This window comes from Peromyscus californicus, unplaced genomic scaffold, assembly GCF_007827085.1.
Source record: "Peromyscus californicus insignis strain IS unplaced genomic scaffold, ASM782708v3 Scaffold_23__1_contigs__length_62951481, whole genome shotgun sequence".
NCBI lineage: Eukaryota > Metazoa > Chordata > Mammalia > Rodentia > Cricetidae > Peromyscus > Peromyscus californicus.
The window spans coordinates 9,034,834-9,056,667 of NW_026294534.1; the positions used below are offsets into that span (position 1 = coordinate 9,034,834).

At 45.4% G+C, this 21,834-nt stretch overlaps 1 protein-coding gene across 1 annotated transcript in view; it reads left to right on the forward strand.

Annotated features, from left to right (window-relative positions):
* The first annotated feature begins 2,087 nt into the window (after positions 1 to 2,087).
* Dlgap2 (DLG associated protein 2) overlaps positions 2,088 to 21,834 on the forward strand; it is a 747,033-nt gene continuing 727,286 nt past the window's right edge. The window contains 1 exon segment of the mRNA XM_052751752.1: positions 2,088 to 2,306. The gene's annotated coding sequence lies outside the window, so the exon portion shown is untranslated.

Consider the following 21,834-nt stretch of genomic DNA (forward strand, 5'->3'; position numbering starts at 1 on the left):
CTCATCCATAGTCAACTCTGAAGGTGGCTTCCTTTGACATTATCAAAGCTGCTCAGCAGGGGAAGCAGAGAGGAGGGGGAGGATGGAAGCAATTCTGAAGTACACCTCAGACTGTTCCTCAAAGAATCTTCAATAGGATTGGCCCCAGCTGCCTGAAGGAGAGATCACCCTGATGACACACCTTTTATTACCTTTCCTCCTGTTTAGTTTCCAGAGATAAGGCTTTCAAATAAATCACCTACACTCAAAACCATGTCTTGGGACCTCCTGTGGGGCAAACCAGAGGAAGATTTCATGTAATGGCACCCTCATTAATACCTCCTTAACATCGTAAACTGTTTACTGTCCTTTTCATTTTCCAATAACACAGCACAGTTCCTTCACAGAAGCAAATGTAATCCATGAGTATACTCCCATAACTGTAGTGTGGCTCCATCCCAAGACGGGATGTGTGCCCAGTGACAATCTTTTTTTTTATTTTCCTGTTTTGTTCACACGTCCACAACACATAAGTAAGCACTCACTATAAGTACCACTTGTGTTTCTTTGGTTGCTACCACTGCATGAGATGGCAAGTAAATGAATGGAAAGATGGGGACACCTGTGGAGAGGAGGCGAGAAAATGGTTACTAGAATTTTAAAACTTGATATGCCATCTAGATTTTTGGTTTGAGGTTTTTGGAAAGCCGCATTTCAAATAAGTGAAAATTATTTGAAATATGGCTTTCCACTGTGAAACCAATTGGAATATTAAAAAAAAAAACACTAAGAAGGTGGTATGTCAGGTTTCTTTGAGTCATTTATGTATCTCTCACACAATTTGTATTTTGCTTTTAAAGTACACTGAAGTTGTTGACTGATTATATGAAAAACATTTTATGGAGACTGTTTTTGTGTAAAGATCTTGGAATTTTGGAAAATATTGGGTTGTTCATGTGCCTCTCTTCCATTCTACACCTGTCCATCTTTCTGTAAATATTCATCTTGCTGATTAAGTTTTGGCCACATTTAAACGTCTTAACCATGGAGACAAAGCCCCTTTTTACGTTCACATTTACATGGAGCCCTGTGACTTGCCCGAGGTTAGCTATGTGTAGTGGTAGAGCCCCAGAGTCCAGTGTCAAACTATGCCTTCAGTTGCCAGGGCATTTTACTCTAGGCCACAATAACTTTTCTTCTTGACAGGCTGACAGATAGGAGGGGGATGTTCCCATGAATCTAACTAGGTTCCATCACAGCGTGGCTAATTTTGTTAAGTTTGCCAGACTGTTATTGGTTGCCTTCCTGACTTCTCCGAGATAAAAGGATAAACTATTATTATTGTTATTATTATTCGCTTCCACTTTCGCACTTCATACATCTATCTATATGCTGCTGCAGCAAACAAGTGGCTGACACCATCTCTTTTCCCTGTGTCTGTACCAGGTTTATTAATAAGGATTGCTATTCGAGGTGCCAGGGGTGCCACTGGAGGATCCCTGATTTCTCTGAGCACAGCACTGAGCAGTTTACCGGCGGGGAGGTAACAGGTGGAAACAGGCTGTATTTCAGAGCCCAGAGCACCTGTGTGCGCACTCTCAGTGGCTGTAAGAAGCTTTGTAACAGATCTGTCTTCTAGCGCTCCCTCTCTCTGACCTTGGAGCCCAACAGATGTGGGGGACTTCACCGGGCAGAGTCCGGTGCACCCAATGCGCCTGCAGATGCCACATCTTGATTCAGATTGAGCTAGACCTTTCCAGGCGCATTGGCTTGTGTGTGGGTTCGCACGCTGACCTACAAACACGCCGAGCACTTGCAGTGTGGGACCTCTCTGCTCCCCCGCCCGGTACCTTCACTGTCCTCGAGTGACCCAGTGCTCTGCGCGCAACAGTTGGGACCTGCTGTGCGCGGGCTCCCGGGCCATGCGCGCCCTGCGATCTCCGGGCCAGGCTTGCCATTGGCAGCCGCCCAGCGGCCTGAGCGCTCCCCCTAGGCGCGCGGCGCTGGGCCCTTCCTCAGATGGAGCCACGCACCGGCCGCCCCCCAGTGCGCCGGTGCCTCCCCGGGCGCCGAGTGCGCAGGCGCCGGCCGTGAGGACCGACCGTGCGCTGGGCTCGAACGGGGTTGGAGCGCGCGGCGGCGGCGGCGGCGGCAGCGGCGGCGGCGGACAGACAGACTGCGGATCGACGCACGGACCCAAGGATTCTCGAGCCTGGGAGCTGGCGGCAGTGCTGTGCGCGCCGCCTGGCCTGAAGGGTGGCCACCTTGCTATGTCGCTCGGCATCTTCTGAACTAGGAAAAGCCCAAGGATGTCCGCTCTGAGGAAGGTGCGAGACGCGCGGGGCCGCGGGGACTGGGATGCGGGGACCTGGGCGCTAAGTGGCCAGAGCCGTCGGGGCAGGGAGGGGGCGGTGCTGCGAGACCGACCCGCGTGGGCCCTGCCTAGGCGGCTGTGTTGGGGGTAGGAGTCCACTAGGAACACGCTCCGGGAGTGTGAGATAACCTTAGGGGTGGCCGGTGCTCCGGGGTCCGCGGCTGGGGTCCTTCCTTCCCGGCTGCAGGGCCCGGTGGCAGGGTTGCTGGCACACGGGCTCCCCGGCTACAGGAGCGAGGCGGAGGTGTGAAATTCCCCGCTCCGCGAGGCCGGGTAACGGGGTGCAGCCTGGGGCGCTGGCCAGCGAGGGGGCTGGTGGGGCAGTGGGGAGCGACCCGAGTTCCCCCTCCCCCAAGCCTAGGTGGCCCCCCGGGACTCAGACTGGGAATGAATGGAAGGTGCTGGGAGCCGGTGCTACAGGGCGCTGGGGTCGCGGAGGCGGGGAGGGGCCACTTGTGCCCTTTGCTGCAGCCGTCGCGACGAGCAGGGCCTGGGCCTAGGGGTTGGGAGGGGGTAGCCGCTGCTGGGCTCTCCAAGTGCGAGCCGGGAGCACGGGGGCTTTTTTAGGGGTGGTTGCTAAGCGAAGCGCTACCCAGCGCTGGGTTTTGTAACTAAGCCTCCCCCGGCAGCTGCTGTTGCTGCTCTCGGGCTCTTTCCCTAACGATCGCAGAAGAAATAATGAGGATGTAATTATTACAGCCCTGCGCGCGAAGGGCTGGGGGGCGGCAGGCACCGGCTCCTCGGCTTGGCGCCGGCCAGGTGGGGCCGGGCGGGGCAGGGGATTCCTCTCCCACCCTCCTGGAGCGGCTGGGCGGCGGGAGGTGCTCCTCTGGGACCCGAGATGGGGCTGGGGGCTCTAGACCGAGTTCGGAGAGGTGGGCAAGGGCCGCAGGCGGCGTCTAGGCGGGTGCAGGGTGTCGCAGGTGGAGGGGAACCCGGAGCGCCGCGGCTGCTTGGCGATTCGCACCCGAAACTCCCAACACCCTGTGTGGCGCTCCTACACTTCGGGAATGTGGTGCTAGCCGCCCGCAGGTCGCTTTTCCTTCAAATGGATGTCGATTCCGGCCCGGGTCGAAATCCAAATGCGTGACTGACTTAATCAGCATCGGCTGTGTTGTATCCATGAGAAAATAAAAGCAGCGGGCAGCGAATTCGCCCTCGGTGTTGATGAACTCTGCCAGCCTAGGCTGTGGGCGTTTCAGGGCTGGAGATTAAAGCGCAGCAGTTCTTCCTCCTGGTGTCTCATACTTGGAGGCGAGAGAGAGCTATCTGGACTTGGAGCCTTGGGATTGCTGTTAGTGGCCAGTGCGGGTACATCAGCCTACAACCTTGAGATCTGACCGTTACCTTGGATCCCAGTCACCTATGTGAGTGTCTTATTGTACAGTCCATGAACTAATTGCATTTGGAATGAGAAAAGAACCTGGAGTCTCAGCGTGGTCCAAAGTAGTCCACAACCGGTTCAGGGCAGGGTATAAGTCCGAAGCTGATTTACTTAATTCAACCTCCCCATCAATATATAGACTTAAAGTTAAGATGCAGTATAACATGATTTTCGTCTTCATATTCTCTGTGGGAGGTACTACATAGCCAAGACCAAAAAAAAAAAATACTGGTGATATGATGAAAAAATAATATTTTTTTTGGCAGCTCAGGTTGTTACTCTGTTGTTTAAAAAATGCCATTAATCTGGATTTTCCAGTAGCCAAATTGTCTTGTGCAGGCAGTTGGGTGACTCACACAGATTTGGCTTCCATGGTAATTGTAGAGTGTGCATACCACTTCCTTTTAGATGATGTGACTTTTTCATTACTTAGAAGAGAACAAATGAGAATATTTTATGCCCCACATCTGGCAGGCATGGCTGTCAGGCCACAGGGAGTCCTCTGCTCAAACACATCTGGGCTGGGAGAAAACATAAACCTAATGAAGGGAGACGGGGTGTAGTCCCCAGATAGAGCTCGGCCTCTCCAGCCACTCCACAGGGATGACCTAGTCAATGTGGGGATTGTTCTCCGAGATGTGCTACGTCCTGTTCCTCTGCTCTCTTCTGAAACCATCTCTTCCGTTAAGTCAGCAGGCCATATGCTCCTGCTCTGACCTGCCTGTAAATACCTTGCGTTTTTAGGTCAAAGGGTAATACACCAAATGGTGACTGCTATGCCAAATAACTCAAAGGAACATAATTAAAATTATTCCCCGCCCCACACCGGCCCAGAACTTTGGTTTTCCCTGGAGCAACCTTCCAGGCTGAGCAGCGTGGAGCATTGTTCCCTTTGCAGCCCCCAGCCTTCTGCAGCCATAGTGAAGGTGGTCTAAGTGGGTGCTGCTGGAGGAGGCCGGAGCCTCCTGTGCAGATACCTGATGTGCTGTGGTTGAGGGCACATGGGATTCAGGTAGTTCAGCAGCAGGGCTGTGACTTCTCCAGAGTGACGTAAGCATGTTCCTCTGTGGCAATCTGTTGCTTCTCCTATTTTTGCTCACTTCATTTTTGACAGTGATAGAAATTCCAAACTGAATTAGAAGCGAAAATCCACGTCTTAGGATGTAATTCGTGTACCAAGAACGTGCTCAATTGCCAAACTAAAAAGTTCTAGTATTTTATTAAGTGTTATAGGATTTTTTAATGCTATAGTATTCTTTTGTAATTATATTTGAGGGGGAAAAACTCCCATCTCAGTCACCCAAGGAATAGAATGATGTACACTTCGATTATAGAATTTATGAGGAAGTTAATTAAATATTATTTATTGACCCTTGGAATGGATATGCCATGATCATGCATTGGCTACAATAAAAATAGCTGTGATTCATCATTTTGGCCAGATGGAAGTCATATTTAGAGCAGTGCAGTATGTTGGCTATAAAAGAATTAGAGCTTTACCACACAGGAAGTTAGTGGGCAAAACATTCTATGCAGTTAAAATTGCTCTTAATCAACCATAGTTTTAACTAGCTTTTGTTTTTCCTCTTATAAGCACTCACATTTTATTAACATCTACTGAAATATTTTCAGTTGTTGTTATCTGTGTACGGAAATATCGAGCATGGCAATTCACTTGTATTCATAACTAAAGTATTCCGGGTTTTTAGGAGGCCAAGTGTCTGGGCTCTAATCCTGATGAGGTGTGGGATTGCAGGTTCCCATGCTGGTGTAAATCCTGCAGCCGCCCTTGGTCAGCTCTGCCTTCCAGGGCTTCAGAGCAGTGGCAGGCAGTATATCTGGTTCTTAATTAATCTCTTTGGCAAAAGCAATGGGAATTAACCAGCTGATTTTCCTTGATCCTGCCATTTTCTCTGAAATGAGAAGTCCTCTCCATTAGTAACAGGGTTTCTTCTTCTTTTTTCTTTTTAAATCATTTACTCATTTTTACATCCCAGCTGCAGTTTCCCCTCCCTCCTCTCCTCCAAGTCCCTTCCCCCCATCCTTCTTCTGTTCCCATCCCCTCCTCCTCCATTTCTGTTTAGGAAAGGGCAGGTCTCCCATGAGTATCAACAAAACATGGCACATCAAGTCAGTGAGACTAAGCACCTCCCCCTGAATTAATGCTAGGCGAGGTGACCCAGTATGAGGAGTAGGGTCCCAAAGGCCTGTAAAAAAGTCAGAAACAGCCCGTTCCTGCTGTTAGGAGTCGCACAAGAGGACCAAGCTACACAACTGTCATATACATGTAGAGTGCCTAGGTCAGTTCCATACAGGCTCCCTGGTTGTCAGTTCAGAGCCCCTATGAGCTTAGTTGATTCTGTGAGTTTTCTTGTGGTATCCTTGACCGCCCCCCCTGCTCCTACACTCCTTTCTCCTCCTCTTCTGTAGGATTCCCCAAACCCCGCCTAATGTTTGGTTGTGGGTCTGCATCTGTTTCCATCAGTTGCTGGATGACGCCTCTCTGATGACAATTGGGCTAGGCACTAATCTGGTCACAGGAGATGGCCAGTTCAGGCTATGTATCTCCTGTTGCTAGGACTCTAAGCTGGGGTCTTCCTTGTAGATTCCTGGGAGATTCCCCTGCACCAGGTTTTTACCTCACCCCCAAGGGCCCCCCCTTTCCAGTAGTCTCTTTCAGTACTCTTCCTCTCCTCAAACCTGATTGCTCATGTTCCCATCCCCACCTGCCCTCAGTCCACTCAGTAAATCTCTTCTATTTCCTCTTCCCAGGGAGATTTGGGTGTTCCCCTATGAACCCTCCTTGTTACCTAGTCTCTCTGGATCTGTGGATTGTAGCATAGTTATCCTTTATTTTACAGCTAACATCTACTTATGAGTGAGTACATACCATGTTTGTCTTTCTTGGTCTGGGTTACCTCACTCAGGTTGATTTTTTTTCTAGTTCCAACCATTTGCCTTTAAATTTTCTGATATCCTTGTTTTTAACAGCTGAGTAATACTCTATTTTGTAAATGTATCACATTTTCTTTATCCATTCCTCAGTTGAGAGACATAGTACTGGCAAACTGAATCCAAGAACACATTAAAAAGGTCATCCACCATTACCAAGTAGGCTACATCCCAGAGATGCAGGGATGGTTCAATATATGAAAATCAAGAAATGTAATCCACCATATAAACCAACTGAAAGAAAAAAAAAACGACATAATCATCTCATTAGATGTTGAAAAAACCTTTGACAAAATCCAGCACCCCTTCATGATGAAAGTCTTGAAGAGATCAGGGATACAAGAGACATACCTAAATATAATAAAAGCAATATACAGCAAACTTATTGCCAACATCAAATTAAATGGAGAGGAACTCAAAGAAATTCCAGTAAAATCAGGAACAGGACAAGGTTGTCTACTTTCTCCATACCTACTCAATATAGTACTTGAAGTTCTAGCTAGAGCAATAAGATAACTAAAGGAAATCAAGGGGATACAAATTGGAAAGGAAGAAGTGAAAGTGTGATTATTTGCAGATGTTATGATAGTATACATAAGTAAACCCAAAAACTCTACCAGGGAACTCCTATAACTGATAAACACCTTTAGTCAATTGACTGGGTACAAGATTAGCTAAAAAAAAAAATCAGTAGCCCTCCTATATACAAATGATAAACAGACTAAGAAAGAAATCAGAGACTCAACACTCTTTATAATTGCCTCAAATAATATAAAATATCTTGGTGTAACTCTAACCAAGCAAGTGAAAGACCTGTATGACAAGAACTTCAAGTCTTTGAAGAAAGAAATTGTAGAAGATATCAGAAGATGGAAAGATCTCCCATGCTCATAGATTGGCAGGATTGACATAGCAAAAATGGCCATCTTACCAAAAGCAATCACAGGGTTTCTTTATAGTGTCCCTTTTTATAGGTTCAGGAAAACAACTGCTGTTCTCTGTCCTTCAAGGGGCCCTAGAGAGGCAGGGCCCTGTGAGAGCTTTTGCATCTGGTGTTACTGGGGAGGTTTTCATGCTTGTGTGATAAAAGCCAGTGCTTTACTATCCAGCCTTTCTTGCCTGACCTTTCAAGAATTAGTGACCTTAGTGATTGCCAGTATCTCAGACATGCAGTTTGAATTTATTCCCTATGCTTTGATGATTCTTCTCATGCTCAGGGTATAGCTTCAGTGGGCCACCTCTGTCCAGCAGTGGGATGAATGAATGGCTGGGCCTGTCATAGGTCATATGACTTTATCAGGTATTTGGATCACTAAAGAACACAGAACTCTACTCAAACCTAAAATCTTATGTGACTTTTAAGGAAAGAGACATTTTAGGAAGAAAGAATGAAAAGATAGAAAACTTTGAAGTTGCTGTAGCCAACTTACAACTTCTCTAAAAAAATTAGCCCCTATCTGAGGAGGAGAGAGGGGCTAGGTAATTGAGAGAACTCTCTTAACCTATTGATCCAGATATGTAAATGTGAAAATTCTCCTTTTGAGTGGGGTCTTCTGTCCCTGACAGTCAAGTGGTATAGGTAGGTTTTTAGTTTATTCAGAAATTGCCAAGTAAAAACTTTAATCTTGGAGCAAGATTTGTTCATTACTAGGTGATGTTTTTGTCTGGTATACTTCTTATATGTACCTACCAGAACAAAAAGAAAAATCTTAACCAATTATTTCTTAAAAGGAATAGACGATTGGAAACACCCCATCAATAAAATTATAGCAAAAAAATTAGAATAACTTTGTGTACATAATTAGCCATTGGTTTAAAATGATATCCCATGTTGTGCATATAGAGAGAGGCTGAATAACAGGCACCAAAATGTGGCTGGAAAAGAAAAGAATGGAGTTTTCCCGTAGAGCCAATAGAGTAGCCAGTACTGGAAACGGATGTTCTTGTGCTTAATCAACATTCATCCTGCTGTTTCTGCACAAGGTGACAAGTGGCATTTCATCTTGTTGGTGTAAAGAATGACTGAGTGAAGATCTGCTGTCACCTGCCTACACAACTGGGTGGCACTTAGCAATCTGGTTGGCCCTGCTGTGTTTTAGTTACCCTTCACCAAAAGGGGGATACTGTAATATTTACTTGGTGGGATGACCACATGGATGAAATGAATTGGTGGCGACAGCATTGTGGCAAGAATGGTGTAGACTGTTCAGTATGTCTTGACTCTTTCAATCGTGGGGAAACAAAGCCAGTACCAGCTCAGTTTGGGCCACCAGTGCTGGAAGTTATCAGATAACCCCGAGAGTACTGTAACACTCTGCTTGTTTATATATTTACTTGTCAATCCTTCAAGGAACTAATTTGAGTGAACTTAACCAATAACAGCATCGAAGAAATGTTAATAAAGTAGAAAGGGCCAACAAAATGACAACTGTTAAAGAAGTTTTTGAATGTTATATTTGACTACGAGCTCCCTAGGAGTCATATCAGCAAAACCTAAAATACATAAACCCTTACCTGATTGGTTACCTTGTTGGGTAGACATCACAAGTACATTAAAAAAAATCTTTCCCTAGTGCTAAATCATGAAGGTTATTTCTCAAGCAGATAATATACAGGAGGGTTGGGGGTGAAATAAAGCAGCTGTGGTGTAAATGCCGAAGTCTTCCCAGTCCTGTCTTATGATACGCTAAGATGGAAACCAGAGACAAAACCCACAAGTATAACCTAGAAGAGGGCACACGTGTTTGTCCGTTAGTCATCCATTATCTCAGTGACAAGACCGTCAGACAGGCAGAGCTGGGTCTTCATGCTTTTGTGTCATTCACAAATACAGTTAATGTTAAAGATACATGTGACCCATGATACATATCTATCCTGTGGAGAGCTCAAGCTTTTGAGTTTTACATATCTACATATTTCCTAAAGTCTTGGTACATGCTGTTTTAGTGTAAGGTAAGCCATAACATGTCGATGGTAACAGCATGTGGAGAGAGTCCTTATGTTTAACAAGTGCTTCTAAAATTAAGATGAGCCTACCACCTGAAGGCTCTTCATTAACCGAAAGTACCAAAAAGCGAGATATGCATTTAATTCATCTACCAAATGTTATAGATTAGCCTTGCCTGATTTAAATGTGCTCAAAACATTGGTATTAGCCTACAGCTGGGCAAAATTATCTAATAAAAAGTCTATTTTAGGGTTGGGTGTATCATAACACATCCAGTAGCTTTACTGGAAGCAAAAAATGGAAGAGTGGCATGGGTACCCTTCTGTATCATCGTGAGGTTGAAAAGTTGTAAACCCAGCCATCGCCAATTAGAGACAAGCTTTGTTCCCACTGACTCATCTCTGGCTTGTTGCCACTTCCCCTTGCTCTCCCATCTCACCCACTGAAGCTTAGGAGGTGTTTGTCTCAGAAAGTCTTCCCTGGGCCAGCATGTGTCCCATGGCATGCCTTACACTGTGGTCGTTTCCAAATCTGCCAAGATGGTAGCTTTGGTCTTAATTACCCACCGCTCCTGACTCAGGAAGTTCTGCTGCAGCTGTGAACGAGCCTAGGAGCTGCATTCTACTGAGCACGGGGGCAGGATTTTCCCAGCTCTGACTTGGAATTCATTTTTGTCCTTCTGTTACCATTCTATCTTTTGTGGTGCTTAGAATCCCCCTCCCACCCCTGGACCACTCCATCTTGTAACTCTGTGTTGTTCTTTGTCCCCGATTTGGCCATAAGTACCACATTTTTTTTTAAACCACACTTAATGTTTTCATTAAGAAAAATATTTTTATATGTATTTTATCTGCATGTATGTGTGTGCCATGTGCATGTCTGGTGCCTTTGGAGCCAGAAGAGGGAATCAGATCGTTGAGAACAACTGGAGTTGTAGACAGTTGTGGGCAGCCATATGGGTTCTGGGAACTGAGCTTGGGTCTTCTGGAGGAAGAGCAAGTGTTCCTAATCACTGAGCAATCTCCCCCACTCCTAATAATGGTTTATTTTTCATCTTTCATACTTCCTTTTCCAGACCCAGTTGCTTCCCTGTGGCATATTTCCCAGGCCTGATGCCAGATGACGTCATGTCATCCTTATAGTCCTTGCTTTGTACTCTAGGAGGGCACAGACCATGGAAAGCACAGTGGGGTGCCTGGGCCACTCCCTGTCCTTGGTACTGGAGAGACAGCTATGAAAGGTATGTAACTGCCAGTCCTCAATATCTGCCATAGTGCTGTGGACCTTGTTGCTCAATAAACATCAGAATGATAAGTAAATCCATAGCCGCTGACCTAGCTCTTTAAAATAATTTATATTTTATGACACTGCCATTTTAACAGTTTCTGAACAAATATTTTTTACTATTTTTCTGATAAAAGCTTAATGTAGAAGCTATATTATTGGAAATGTAGAAATTTTCGTAAGTGGTTGAAAGTTAGCCTCAAGATTATATTGGGGCCATTTTAGTATATACATCATTTCTGAATCTAAAACAAAATGTTCTGGTTCATCACTATCATTAGAATCAAGGTTTTATTTTTGTTGTGAAAGATGAGTTATGCACCTTTTTTTCCAGGCAAACAAACAGTAGAAATACTTAGTAAATTTCTTCAATTTACCCTTTTTCTTGTTTCTATAATGGTATTTCTTAAACATCAACAACACTCAATCGAGGTAGTTAGTTCTGGGATGTTCACTTCTGGAAGCTTATCTTAAGGAAATAATCGTGAACTAGCATGATTAGCTATTAAACACTCACTACAGCTTTGCTTCCTGGAATGATACTGGAATGGAAGAAAAATGAGAGATGGGATAAATTTGCTACAACACAGCCACAATATAAAAATGTACAGCCATAAAAAGATGGAACTTAAATATTTAATAGTACAATATGAACTCCCTATACCGTGAAGTAAAGCAAACAGAGGACAAGGTAGCATGCTCCAACCTCCATGTCTCAGAGCTCCTGTCCTTGGTCCTGGAAGGAAGACTGGAGGGTGCCCTGCAGCCAGAGCAAGGATTCAGGTCCATGAGTCCTGTCTCCTGGGCAATTTGTCAGGAGTCTGCACAACCATCAGCCATATCACTGCTATCCTTAACAATTCCCTCTGCCACCACGGCCTCCTGGCTAGTCTGCACCGATGGCTACATCCACAGTTAGGGACTTCATATCAACAGCCTGCCACACTCCCTGATCATCATAGTTAAGGATTTAACACCAATGGCCTGCCACCCTCAGTGATCTCCCCGCCACACTGTTTCCTTCCCTCCTACACTTGTGCCTCTTAGCAAGGTCAAAAACCAAAGCTCTGAGCCCTTCTTCCTTGCTTCTTTCTCTTATGCTGTGTAACTTACTTTATTGTAATATTTGCCTAGTAATGGGTAATGTGTACTGAGTGCTTACTGTTTCCCAAGTATTTAAATGTTACTTAAATAAGTTACCAGTGCTAATTAATTTTTTGCAGAGTACGGTGAGGTCAGTACATCTGCACAATGCTGAATAGGAGGCTGAGGAAGAGAGAATGCATTACATTTTATGGGTCATTGACATAGTCTGGCATACCGTAGTGTGGTGGGCTGGCTCCACAGCTGAAATCTGTAGCCTCTTATTGGGATAAATGACCTGAGAGGGCAGAGGTTTCATTTAGTTTGGTCACTGCTGTCACCCAAACACCTAACACATTCTTGGGCATGAGGCATCCCAGCATTTGCTGAATGAGTGAACTGATAAATGAATAGATTCAGACAGAAATTTTACCATGCATATACAAATGCTGAACTGATAGTGATTCATATTTTTTTTTGGTCCACATCAAAATACATTTGGCTTCATGTATAGAAAAACCCCACCAAAACTATTTGAATAAGAGTATTTGTTAGCTCTGGTAGGTTTGCTGCAAAGTGTTATCATGGATCTTCTGATCGGTGGTGTCTTCCATGGTCTTGGTGTCATCCCCACTGAAAAGCGTGACAACAGCCAGCAGCAGCATTTGAGCCATCTGGTTTTCAAGTGCTGGAACCACCCCGAGCTGATGCCAACGTGATGCAAGGAGGCCCCTGGCTCTGTTAAACTTTCACACGGGCTCCCCAGGCCTGTCTCTGTGGGTGACTCCCCCAGAGTGCACATGCTGTACTCCATCATTTGTAGCTGGTGGCTCTGACATGGTCAGGAGAGGTCTCCATGGGCATCTAGTGTATCTTGAGTAGGGGAGGAGAGTGTGCAGAGTGTGGTGTGGGAAGAATGTATGCCCAACCTTCTCATTTTCTATCAGCCTCTGTCTTTGTCGCATTTATGAGCAGATGTGGCAGGGTGGAGACCTGAACAGACCCAGAAGGGGAAGAAGAGAGTTTGGCCATGACAATTGGGTAGTCGTCTTTTTCACCTCTGCAGGGAAGAAACCTTGATAGTAATCTCTGCACGTCTTTGTTTCATATTCCACACCTACACCAGTTACTGCCCAAACTGGGAGCCACTGTTTGGGGCTTTCATTAATCTTAATCTGCTTCCACGCTCAACTGTCCCTCGGTCCCCTGTACCTGTGTAGAGGACAGATCCCTGGGGGAAACTGGGCTTCTTCAACATCAGGAAGACCAGGGCCTGTTCACAACCAGCAGACCCTGATGCACTTGTGAATTTATCTCCCACCTGTGGCAAGTGATGGTTTTGTAATTTAAAGAGGTCTTGCATGAATGGCTTCTGTGTATGCATTTTTTAAAGGAAGATTTCAATACCATAAGTATATATATATATATATATATGGAAGTAGAACTTTCCTTTGAGAGTCCATTAAACCACTGTAATAAACTCATGATTTCCCATTTGCCCATTCACATGATTGGATTCACTAGCTAAAAACCTGTAGTTCTATTGCTAGTGGGGGAACATGTTGGAAGGACATGGCTCATGTTGGGGACCAGGTACAGGCAGAGAAGGTCCCTGACATTTCAGTCATAGGGTGAACTGACAAGCACCATTCTCTGCGTCTGTGAACTTCCTAAAGCTGGCTCTGTGTGTCACTGTTGTGTGGCAAAACTTTTCCTACAGAAACACAACACACACATATCTATTCATCCCAGGTATGGATCCCATGACAGACCAAAGTACAGATACCACTGAAGTCTAATTTGGTGAACTAATGAGTTTTATTGGAGTTATTTACAGGGATATGGGTGAGGGGTTACTTACAGGATCAGAAATGACTCAGAGACAGCTGCAGCATTATCAAGGCTGACCCCAGCATGGGTGACAGCTCACAAAAGCTTGGAACCTGGAGCACACTGCACAGCCTGCAGGCAGCTCAACAGATTAGAGAGTGTCCTTTCCAAGTGACTCAGTTGCTCTGAACCTCTTCTAGGCAGTTTGGCTGGTGTCTGCTTCTTCCAGGTCTGGTCTCAGTTTTCTCTGCAGCTCAGCTTCTCCAAGTCTTCTTTGCAGCTTTTATTGCTTACACTGGCGTGGAGGGGGCCTAGTGAATCTGGTCAGTTTCAGGGACTTCCTGTAGCTATTTTGAGTTGTTTACCTTCAGGCTTAAGTAGTTTCCTTGCTGGATGGAATGTTTCAATGTCAGAGAAAACTTGATACAATAGTCACATATTTTACAGGAGTGCAGGGAATGCTGGATTGAGGGAAGAGAACCAGTTACAAAGTAGAGGAGGAGGAGGAGTGGAGAGGGAGAGGGAGCCCTTACTTCTCTTCTTTGTAGAGCATTGGAGTCCAAATGACAGAAGGGACAAGAAATACTTTGTGTGTGTGTGTGTGTGTGTGTGTGTGTTTTATGTGCATCCACATGCATGTGATGATAGATGCATATGTGTTTGGAGGCCAGAGGTTAGTGTCAGGTGTCTTCCTCAGTATCCCTCTATGTTGTTGAGAAAGGGTCTCTCTCTGAACCGGAAGCTCACTCACTGCTTAGACTAGGAGGCCAGCAAACTTTGGGGATCTGCCTGTCTCTGCCCTCCCAGTGCTAGAGTTACAGACGTGTTACCATTATCAACTTTTTACATGGTGCTGAGGATCCAAACTTGGGTCCTCTTGTGTGCATGGCAAGCATTTTACCGATTGAGCCATCTCATGAGCCCCAAGATCCTTGTCTTGTGCCATCTTAAAACATTGTAGTTTAAAAGAAAATTCTTGAGTTTGCACTGGGTAAAGTCCAGATACTCAGTGATATGATTTTGCTAATAGCACTGCCAACAGACATCTAAGGTGTTAATCACCTGCTGTGTGCAGTTCTCTCGGTTCTGCCTATGACTGTTTGCTCTGTTTCCTTAAATCTTTCTTCTGTAATACATTTTGGCTACTCTTTGAAATGCATTTGTATGTTTCAAGGGAACAAGAATAGGGAGAACCCAGAGGTCAGTATTTTATTGTACAACTTGATAATGGATTTTCTTAGCTGCCAGATCTTTTTTCCCTGTTAGCTTCTCTCATGCTGTCTTTCTGAGTTCTCTCTCCTCTGAAGTATTTTGTTCTCACCCTTATCTGGGGATGGGATAGGAGACCATTTGGGCTCTTTCCATGCATTTTCTTTTTTTTCTGGTTCCATAATCCATTAAATATTTATAGAAGCATAAATTAATGTGTTAAGAGTCACCATTAATTCTGTGGCCTAGAAATAAGTATAATCTGTTTCTTGGTATACTTCTTTACAATTATCTTCTTGATTTTTAAATCAAAGTTGATAACTATGTTTTTCATATTTTTTTTTGCTAAGAACTTGACCTAAAATATTGTCAACAGTTTGATTTTAGCCTGTGTTGAATATTCTAGTACGTAATATAGGTCAACCATTTCTTTTTTGTTCAAATTTAAGTTACTATATCAAAAATTGTTTTTCACTTTGTGATTCTTTTGGTTATTTTCTGAAACTCTAGATAATCTTCCTCTAGTAAATTGGTTAAGGGTGTATTTAGTTTATGAGGTTGCTACACTAAATTGCCAGTAAGTGGGTGGCTTACAGTGACATAAACATGTCTACTAGGAGTCTAAATCCAGGTGTCCGAAAGCTGTGATCTTTCCAGTGTCTTTCAGGTGGCTTCAGGTGTTCTGTGGCTTGTGACAACATCAATCTAATCTCCTAAGCATCTCCATTCATACACCTTCTCCTTCTGGATCTGTAGATCTCTGTGACACAGGACACCTCTAGTCTATGTAGGGTCTACAAGCAACCTAGGATTAGCCTGTCATCACAAAGTCCTCAATGCACATACCTGTGGAGACTTTTTTCCCAAATAAAGCCACATTTATGGGTTCCAGGAATTTGATATAAACTCACGGGAGACAACTTTGGTCAGTCCCGTGACACGGCCACTCCTAAGAACCTTGAAACTATTACCCAACTGTGTCCTAGGCCAGCAATTCCCTCAGGTGAATACCCATTTTGTCACAGTCTCTGCGGTCACAGGGATAACAGAGGCCAATATGAATATAGGCAAGGACTCCGTAAGTGTCAAAGGAAGCCCAGGCTCTGAGCAACAGAATAAAAGCTCAGGAGAGATGTCAGAATGTTTAGAATGTTTTTGTGCTGAACCAGATAAGGCCATAATGCGTGTGACCCTTGCAGCACCACCCTTATGGTTGGGAGGAGAACAGGCTTATCTATCAGTAAAGGATCAAAGAATTTAAACCGGCAGGTAAGGAAGGAGCTGATCTGCATTTGAGAAAGGTCTGAGTCAGATAGGAATAGCAACAGAGAGGCAAGTAAAGAGTTACTTTGTCTAAACTATCAAATGAGTTACCTTTAAAAATAACGACCATTCATGTGTGACGTTCAAGGTGACTAGGGCTAGAGTCCCTTGGTTCATTTGCCTGGAGACTTCCCTTCTCCCCGGATCCACTTGTGAGTCTGCCAACTGTGTGCACCTTACAGCTTCCCCTCCTGTGCCTCCAGCTGATCTGAGAACGCTGTGTTCTGTTTTGTAATGAAATGTAGACTTCCTCTATGAAAAGGCTTAATGGGATAGCGTTTTTTAAAAAAGAATTCGAGCTGGCTAAATTTAGTTTCTGAACAGTGTCCAGTCTGGAAACAAATCTGTTTTGAAATCTTCATCCCAGGGCCCCACTCTTCCACCTGGGAAGGTGCCCTGGCCAGATGGTCAGTAGCTGAAGTTTCTTTCCTTTCCCATCTGCCAGCAACAGGTATTGCTTACCCGGGTCCCTCTGGACGGCTCCTGCTGCTTGTAAATCGTCTCCACGGTGCTCTGCCCTCTGCGTATTTGCAGGGGTCATTCTCTCTACCTCCTCCTGGCTCTCTTCTGACTCTCATCACTTCCTGGCATCTCTTGCTTGATGGCATCACAAAATGTTGTTAGAAGGCTGTGAGGGATCAGCCTTCTTAGACCTTGGCGTTGTTCATCCACTAACTTTTAAGTTTCTGTTATGCCTGGCTTCTTTTTCTCAGGCTTTTTTGTTTCCTTATGAAGAGCTAGTCATTTACTCTTACTATACAAAAGGGACACCACCTTCATCTCTGTACATAGCGCTAGAATGAGTACTAGGCTCTGGAGTACCCATTTTTTTCTTCCTGCTACTTCAGGTGGGACAGGTGCTGAGTCCTGTACCTTTCTTACGGTATTGCATCCTTGACAGTCCAGGTTTGTCGCGTTGACAGCTTGGGTTTCCGTGGGCAGGCTGTTTCTGGTGACTCTGCTGTAGAATCAAGAGCTGGGCCTTGACCCGTCCCTGACTTCCTGTTGCAGCTAGCAGGATGATGAGCAGTGAACCCTGATGCTTTACACCTGTCCCTTGTACCCCTTGGATGAGAAAAGCATCCAGGGGACTCACACAGTAGTAGTTAGAAAATGAATCCAACAATCCCTGGCCTGAACATCCCATGGTCCAGTGAGAAGTAAAGGTATGAAGTACAGCCCGTCGCAAGCAGAGGGGTGGGGCCTGGAGGCTTGCCTGGGCACAGGGCCAGGAGACCCGGCCTGGCAGAGTTGCTGTAGAGAATCAGTATTGGGCATCCTGTTCCTGTGTGGGAGGCAGCACTGAGGAGCCCTGTCCTCCTGGCTTCAAACTTCTGACCATGTGTTCTGTGCTGAGTGTATCGAGTTCTGTCAAGGAGGTTCAGGTCTTGGATTCTCCTTTGAAATTTATAAATGAGATGGAAGTGATGGCTAGGAGTATTGGAGTAAGGTGATCTGGGAGCTTAGGCCTGTGTCCATTGAGACCCTTCCTGGACAGCATGGCCAGACAGACAGCAACCACCCTTCTGTGTCCTCCTCTACAACGTCTTAAAAGAGGATGCTCACTCTGTGTTCCCAAGACACCACGTCATTTTTTAAATAGTGCTCATCAAATATTTCACTGAGCCATCTCCCTAATGCAAGATGTGCTTCTCATGGGGGGGTTATGCTGATGATCATGAGGACTTCTTGCTGGTACAGCTGGACTCTCATGTTAGTGGGTGTGTGAGGAACAGGTGGTGGGGCACTGAGGTCCAGATGATGAGTGGCACCTTGTGCATGAGGTGGGAGAGGGTGATGGGTAAATATGAGAATATACTCATACTAATCCCTGTTCCCAGTTGTTAATTTAGGAAATATGGCAAAAAGCAGTCACGGTGCTGATTGTTTCTCCTGTATATTCTTTTCCTCAAAAGAGCAAGTGGTTCCAAACTAAGGGAGACTTGGACCTTGGTGGACATGAGTCAGGGATGGCCCTCTCTGTTTTACAGATAGGAATACAGACACATTGAAAATGCAATCTTTATGATGGGGCATGAATCTGAAAATTTATACCTGGTGTAACAATACGGTGTAGATCTTACTACTTTCCTATAGAGAAAGGATAAGGCTTATTTCTCTGAAGAGTGGCTGCAATGTACCTCGGAACAATAACTTAAAAATACTTCAGAAAACCATCCCGTTTAGGGGCCGTTCTTTTTCTTCTGTGTATTTTTGGTTAATCCAGCTCTGATTTATTTACAGTGAGGTCCCGGGGGAGGTGGGGGAGATCAGGGTATCTATTAAATAGAAGAACAGGAACTAAATCACAATTATACTTGGTTGAAATGTTTATTTAGGGAAAAAATTGAGAGAATTACTGTAAGGTAAGAGGGCACAGAGGGTATTGAGCCTGGGACAGGCATGTAAGGCACAGCATTGTGGGTGACATACTGAGGAAGTGATGTACTCTCAGAAACATCCGATGGAGGCGCAGAAGGGGACCAGCCTAGGAGCTGCTATGAATTATTTTGTGGTTCATCGGTTCAAGATGAATTTTCAGTTCATGAAAAATGTGTCAGTTCACTAGGTTAGGACATTGGCTACTGATGTTTGGATGTCTCGCACTGCTGGTTTTTTGGAACTTTTACCAGGAGATTGTAGTTGTGAATTTTGAAGCAGACTGTGGTCGGAACAGCACACCCAGGCTTATGCCGTGCACACGTCACAAATCATGTTAGGAGCTGGTAGGTAGTGTGGTATTAGATAGTAAGGGTGGGTACCTCAGGGTGTGGTGGGGTTCAGGATTAATGTACACAGGTTCCACCTATGCTTGGGAGTTTGGACCAGGGCTCAAGGAAGTTGAGGGTCATCCATCACTAAATTTTAATCATTATTGAGGGGTGAGGCTGATGCTGGGCTGAGGAGAACCTTTGAGTGTGTGCTTCTTGTGTGTGTGTATGTGGTGTATGTGTGTGTGCATGCTTATGTGTGTGTTCAGGTACATGTGCATGCAGAAACCAGACATCAATGTTGGATGTCTTCCTTAGTCATTCTCTAGTTTATTATTTATTTGTTTGTTTATATTTGTTTTTTAAAAGTGTGTGTGTGTGTGTGTGTGTGTGTGTGTGTGTGTGTACATGGGCCAGGGTACATGTGTGGAACAACTTGTAGGAATCAGTTTTCTCCTACAATATGGGTCCTAGGGGTCAAACTCAGGTCATTAGTCGTGGCAGCAAAAGCTTCTACCTGCTGAGCCAACTTGCCTGCCCTAGTTTATTTTCCGAAACAGGCTCTTTCACTGAACACGGAGCTTGTGATTTGGCTAGGCTAGCTGGCCATTGAGCTCCATGGATCTGCCTGTCTCTGCGTTAGGACTACAGGCATATGCTGCCTCGATTGGGCTTGTGTGTGGGTGCTGGGGATCTGAACTCAGGTTCTCTGGCTTTCACAAGACTGAGCCATCTCCCTAACCCAAGATGTGCTTCTCGTGGGGGTTTTTAGGCCGATGATCATGAGGACTTCTTGCTGGTACAGCCGGACTCTCATGTTAGTGGGTGTGTGAGGAACAGGTGGGTGGGGACATTGAGGTCTAGAAGATGAGTGGCACCTTCGGTGGGTGATGCTTGTGAGTGAGGTGGGGGAGGGTGATGGATGAGCACTACTTAAGGAATGACGTGGTTGCACTAAGACAGGGGGGAGGCACAGGGTGGGGAATCACTCCAGGGCTTCCTGGCCTCTGCCTGCAAGAGGAGGGTGGGCGGCCATCTACCTACTCTTTGAGAATGTCCTCTACTGTTTTTATTTAGTATGGTGCAATCTTGTATATTTGAGATTTTTAAGATATAATAAAAATGCATGAACTTGAGTTTGCCAAAGCGGGACTTGATGTTAAGGTGTGAAGTTGAGATTTTGTGTTTCTTCTTCCTGATGTGATACTCATGTTCTGCGCATCAGGAGATTTCACTGACATCTCAGGACAAAATTCTGCTGAGTCAAAAAGCACACACAGCCGAGCCCTGGCTGGGTCAGGCCTCACATTTTACAGGCAGGGAAACTGAGGTCGGATCCCAGAATGCCTTGCTCTCCCACCCAGGCTTTGCGCCCGACCACGCCTCCCCACACTGTGCTTGAATTAGGAGAACATTCTTTCAGCAGATCTCCCCGCCTCCAGTCTCTCTCGGCTTGAAACCATCCTACACACAGCTGCTGGGATAATCTTTCTAAAGCCATTTTTATCATGTCACTTCTCGGCACGATGTTTTCTGTTGCCTTTTGTCACATCCAGATTTCTCCTTTCTGGCTCTTAGGGCTTTCTGCAAAATGTCCTCTTTCCTAGGGTTCGCTAGGAGCCTTCATGGGAAGCCGCCTCGTATTGTTGCTCAGTGTGGTTTCCCCGTGCCTTTTGCTATTTCCCGCTGCCGGGCCTTTGTATGAGCCTTGTACCCTCCTGAAGTGTTCTCTAACAACCCGTGTCTTGTGTTACTTTCCTTCACTTTTCCATGTCTTTTTTCACCTCGCAGCCCCTTTCTTCTTTGAATTCACTGCTACAAATTCACCCCTCATTCTAATCGTTCCTTTACCGTGTGGTCCTCTTTAGCAGTTAGTTACTGAGCTTACAGACTCTTATAGAAAACATAATCACCCAGCCAACCTGTGGTCATATGATTACCTAAATCGAAAAGCCGAAACAGACAAACAACGACACAACAAAAACCACACATGCTCCGTAGAACACCACTGTGAGACTGCTTTGGAAAATGGTTTCCTATGTGTGCTGGTAATAGTGTGGTCACGTCATGGCCATTTGTCTCACCAGAGTTTTAAGGAGGGGTGCTTTGTGGTTAAGCTACACCCACGCCTTGCTGGCTGGTAGCATATTCCTTAGATTCCCAAGAATGGCATCTTACTGCAGCAAATTCTTCCTCTGGATCCATGGGTGCTCCATCAGCATCCTATGCTGTTCCCAGCAGCCAGTTCATGGTGCTGAGTCACTTTGAGTGGCCCACAGGAAGAGAAGGTGTTTGGAGTCACACCATTCTGCATCTGAGCTGGCTCTGATTTAAAGGCCATGTGTCTTTCATTTCCTTCCTTTGCATTTATGATTTTAGCAGAATTTGGGTGGTAGTGAGGTTGTATTGAGTTGCCCAGATCTGTGCATCAAAGTCACTGAGCAGAGGCTGAGTCTATTTGTTTATTAAGTTCTTGGGGCATGTGGACCATGCGTCCTCAAGTATCTTCCTTATTTTTGAGTTTATGGGTCTGACTGCATGGTGTAAGGTGGGCTCTGTGGACTTTGGCTGTGCTTTTTAAGGTCTCTGGGCTCCAGTTATTTTATCTATGAAACAGGCACGAGGATTGTCTTGCTCTCCCTACACATGGTTGTCAAGGATCAATGTCAAGCTGAAGTTACTGAGGCCTGTGGAGGCTGGTGGAAGCCAGCTGGGGGCTGTTCTTACCAGGATCCTCTCGGCACTTCAATGTATATAG